Genomic DNA, 5,884 nt, shown 5'->3' with positions numbered 1-5,884 from the left:
TAGGGTACAAATGAAGTGGTTTTGCAAAAAAGGAAATAAAATATAAAGTTTTTCACTAGGTCCTAGGATTGATTATGAAAAGATATAATATTCTTTTGTGGTAGATACAATAATTTTTAGATATATTATTAAATTGGTAGTTTATAAAAGATTTCATTTTCGTCTAATGATTGTTGTTACAACCTTTTATGAATCACTATATAGTAAAGTTTATATTAAAATCCTTGAAGGATTTAGAATGCTAGAAGCATATTGCAATTCTTGGGAAATTATTCATTTATATGAATTGAAATAATTTGAATATATGTGGTAAATTTGATTTAGTGAATAGTAGTTGAAGGAGGATTATAAAATGATCTAAAATACCTATTTGCAATTTTGGTAATGCATGGTAATGAATGGACCAGAGCTAATAATATACTAAGGCCTAGTTTAGGAATGTTTCTCAAAAACATTTTTGGGAAAAAGAACTTTTAGGAAGAAGCTAAAATTTTTAGCTTCTGAAAAAAGTGCTTTTGGGCCAATTTTTGGCTTGGGAAAAGCACTTTTTCTTTTTTCTTTTTTAAAAAAATAGCTTGTTTAGGAATGCTTTTATCCTAAAAATGTATTTTTTTTGTCCCAAAACCACTTTTGAGAAGCATTCCTAAACTAGCCCTAAATAATATTAAATTCGTTATAAATCCATTGATAAATGGATGTTCATAACCCCCAAAATTTATCCTATTGTAACCCCTAAAAGATGAATGTTCAAAACCCTTAATTTCATTATCTTATATCATTTATAGGGTACCTTAATATTGGTTATTAATGCTTTGTAACGTATAGTTTTTGAAACCCTATAAATAGAGGACATGTACAAGCTTATTGGATGCCAATGTGAAAGTTTTAATGCCCCAAACCCGGCCTAGAAGGTATGACGAATCTTGAGAAATTACACTGACTCATTCGAAAAACTATTTTTAGTACGTATTTAGCAATTAGAATCTAGCAACCAACCATTAAAACTAATTGCTCGTTTACAAACACAATTACAAATTTAATTAATTTACCGTGGAAAATCTTTTTGGAGTTTTCAATTTTGAAAACCACCAGATAATGTAGATCATTAAACTGCCAGAAACTTTCTTCTTTCACATCATCCCAAACCTCATGCAATGTGTCATGGCGAGCATATTCGAAATCAGAATGACAAGCATGTAGGACATGATGTCATACAATAACAAAAACAAAATGCATGAGAATCGAGATTTTGCATAACAAATTGAATCAAATCTTAATGAATCATAATAGATTTGTCATCAGGTCACATGCATGGTTACATAACAGAATCAGTATCAACCACAACGGCTTATTTGAATGTCACATGTTCACAACCAACAAGGTAACACAGAATGAACCATCAAAATTAACAGAGCATAGATCGTACTTGAATAAATCTCATACCTTAAACATGTCCCAAACAAAAACATATTATACGCTAACAGATCATGCTTACTTAGCTAATATCATGTCAGATATACGTATAAATTACAGATTATACATCAACAGATCATTAGAAATTAAGTTTTATAACTTGTTTCAAATCAGACAGACCCCACAGTACGTTCGATCCGAGCGACGTTTTAGGAAGTTTAATTCATTTTTAAAAAAAATAAAAATAAAAACCAACTCACAAGTAGCATAAGAAATGTTTTCTTATTGCTTTCGTAGAAATTCATACACAAGATCAGAAGGTATACGTAAGCTTAACCATTGAACCACTAGGCTCATTATTGTCATCAACTGAGCGAAAATAATATATATACCAGATGCTCAAGAACAAGGGTTTAGCTAAAAGCAGCAAAAATTCAAGGAAAGGGATTCAAACCCAGAACCCCGCGCACATAATCACAATGCTTCGCCATTGGACCAGATTAATTCACTTGCCACAATTCACAATCTTAACTCAAACTCAAGACTTAACTACTCTTGGTTTCTCTAACCCATTTCTTCTAACCCAATTTTTGGGATGTTAAAAAAGTTGAATTATCCTTTCATCTTCTGTTCTTCTTTCTTGTTCATTCTATATTTCTTTTAAGTCTTATAACATGTTATCAGCACGAGCCTCTAAAGTTCATAGTGAAGTTCACGTCATTGCAATTAATATAACTTGACTACAAAGCTCCTGTTGAACTATATACAATATACATATTTTCATCATTATTTTAATTTGTTCATCATTATTTTAATTTGTTCATCATATTTTTATAGAAAGAGAAATATTTAAAGCATACAAATCAGTTTTTCTTCTTTTCTAAACCATGTTGGTTTATTCACCATTTTTATAAAGGTTACTAAAGAAATTTCATTATTTCAATTTGTTTTAAGTTATTATTTTGATTATTTCTCTCTATGCCAATATTTGTTTTACAAATTATTATTCTGCAAATTTGGTATAAATAATTGTATTGTTTTTCTATTGAGAATGTTTATTATTATGATCTTTCTCAAAGTGATAGTTCATTTTATCGATGATCAAAATTACCCTCTATTATTTCCAATATCTTAGACGACAAGATGCAAAATTTTTACTGGAAGTTTCTTTTATTTAATGTTTCATATTTGATTTTTTTAGCTAATTCAGATCAATTATAATTGTTTTGATTAACTTATTTTATTTTTATGATCTTAGAGGGATGGTGAAAGATTTATTATTTGTATGGATTTTGATTTGGTGCTCTTGACATTGGAGTGTCTTAGTATCATATAAGTTATTTTGAAATAAAATTTTTCTATCGATGAGTTTTGGGTTTGATTACTTTATGATAAAATCATCAAGACTCAACGCTGAACAAGAAAGTTGCTATTAAAACTTTTGTAAAAGAAAAGAAATTAAGGTAAACTTCACTTATCACATTACATGCTTATATGTACCTGTATTTTTGTTTATAAAAATATATTTTTCTTAATATATGCTATTTGATAATTACTTGGTAATCATATCTGACTGGTAATAGATTAATTTTAATGTTATAAATTAATCGATTTTTAAATCATGATTCATAATATTATCGGTCATTTTTATTAATCAAGGCTTAAGGTTCATCATAATATGCGACATTACATCGGTTCTTAGTCATCATTAAACTAGTTATTTTATATGTTTATTTGATGGTTTCAATTATATATATTTTTGGATTTTGATATTGTTTAAAATTCTCTTACTCAAGAATGGTTAAAGTTATTACATATATTAATAAGATCAAAATTCTTTCACACCAAACAATTAATCAAATATTATTTCACATCAAACATGTTTGTTTAAAGTCATTTTAGTGGCAAATTTTAAGGAATGTCTAAATTGATTTTTGGGTCGATTATAATATAGAATTTCAAGTATAGTTGTTGTCATTTTTAATTCTTGAATTATTTTGGTTAAAAACATTTCTATAAACTTAAAAATGAAAATTAATATATTAATTTAGCCATTGGCATTTCTATAGACCTTGTTTGTATTAACTAATTGTTGTTTGATAAGAAGCATAAAAAAAAGGGTTGTGTGGTTTGATTTTGTAAATGCCTTTTATTTTTCCAACTATACAACCCTAACAAACTTGTTACTTTTATAGAGATGCTAAAGGTAGTTCATACGCTTTATATTATTCCATTTGTTAATTATTTAGAGAAATGACATGGACAATTATAAATGGAAAGATTTTAGTGAACATGAAATGTATTATTTTGAAGTAAATTTCATGTATGTCGACAATGGTTTATGAAATTTTTGCTAGCACTAACATTATATCAAGTTTAATATTTTAGATGTCAATTTTATCCATACATTTGATTTACAATAAACTCCATGCAAGACTTGACTATTTCTTTCTAGTTAATTAAAGATACAAAACTCTTGTGAAAAGGTTCTTTAAGTATTCTGAATTGATCCCATGCCTTCTTATGGCTATACAAAATAATGAGTTATTCGTTCCATTGGTTTGCTCCATTTCTCAAAGTGAATGTAGCAATACATAATAATTATAAAAATGAAACTTATTGTCATTATTGACAAATAGATAATAAAAAAAAAGATGGATGATTCGATATGTTGTTACATGTTCATTCTTCGAATATAATGATCAATGATTTATACTAATTAATCAATCCTTGAAACAGATGATATCTATATAATTTTATTGGTAAAAAATATGATATACGCTTACATTATTGCCTAAATTATTTTTTACACATTTCTTGAAGTGAATGTTTGCAATAAATATAACAAATTTTATAATCAATTTTGATCATTAAAGTTAATTTGGGAATTTAAATTTTTTGGCATATTCCCTGAAGTAAATATTACAAATAATTGTTTGTAAATTATATTTCTTTTATTAAGTTAATGACATTATGGATTTCACATCGATGTAGACATTTCTAAAAGTACATGTTACAATATTGCTTATATGTGGATAAAAAGTAAAAGGGATGATAATAAAATTATCAATTGTCAAAATTTATATTTACATTATTAGTACAATTGAAAAGCATGTTAAAGTAAACCAGAAGTTTGCTATTACAAATACATTTACTACTTGGTGTAACCAGTTAAACCATTCTGGATTATATATGATGTGAAATTTAATTGAGAATTCTTATGGATATTCATTAAAGAACCAGAAATTTCTTTAATTTAAAGAATTCTCATGTGTTATTTGTTCTCAATGATAATTGATTATTACAAACTCACTAGCTAAAGTTGAGATTTTTAATGTCTTGAATTTCTGAAATGAATATGGGCCCATTCATCCACCATATGGATGGTTTTGATATTATATGATTTTGGTAGATGCATCTACAAAATAATTACATGGTTATCAACTTGCAATCTGTCGTTTGCGAGATTACTTGTTTAAATGATTAAATTTAGATTATGCAATTACAAAAATTCATCTTGCTAATACTGGTGAGTTTACGTTCCAAACTTTCAATAATATTATATGTCAATTGGGATAAAAGTTGAACATCCTGTAGCTCATGTTCACACATAAAATGGTTTAGTTGGATCATTTATCAAACGCCTCCAACTAATAACTAAACCATTACTTATGAGAACAAAGCTTCCTATTTCAACATGAGATTGTGTTGATTTACATGTTGTATGCATCAAGCTTATAAATTATAAATACTCCCTATTACAATTGATTTTTGGTCAGGAACTAAATATTTCTCATCCTAGAATTTTTGGATATACGATATATGTTCTAATTTCTCCACCACAATGCATTAAGATAGGTCTTCAAACGAGGTTGGGAATTTATGTCAGTTATAAATCTCCTTTTATAATTAAGTATGTTGAACCATTAACCGGAGATTTATTTACTACACAATTTGTTGATTGCCACTTTAATGAAACAACATTCCCGACATTAGGGTAAGAGAATACAAATTTGGATGAATAAAGTACTTGACATGAATTATCATTGTCTAATATCCTTGTTCAAAGCAATATGAACAAGAAGTTCAACAAATAATTAATTTTACAAATCAACAGTTATATTCATTTACTAACCTAAAGAGAATTACAACGTCTCACATACCAACTGAAAATGCTTCAATACGAATTGATGTCCCAATAAGGCAAACTGTTACAAAAGAAAGTAACCCATGCTTAAATTGTGGAAGACCAGTTGGTTCCAAACATAAAAATCCTCGTAAAAGGAAATGAGCAAACATTCAATATGGTCATATAATGGAGGCAGGGGTTCTTGAAGAGACCCATGATATAACTAATTATAAAACTTAAGAAGAGATTCAAGTACCTGAAAGTGAAAATGAAAATTATGAAAATAAATAGATCTCGATAAGTTATGTAAATACGAGAAAAAGATGGAACTAAAAAAATATA

The sequence above is a fragment of the Gossypium hirsutum genome, chromosome A10 (assembly GCF_007990345.1).
Source record: "Gossypium hirsutum isolate 1008001.06 chromosome A10, Gossypium_hirsutum_v2.1, whole genome shotgun sequence".
In the NCBI taxonomy this organism is placed as follows: Eukaryota; Viridiplantae; Streptophyta; class Magnoliopsida; order Malvales; family Malvaceae; genus Gossypium; species Gossypium hirsutum.
Note: the sequence above shows the minus strand (reverse complement) of the source record.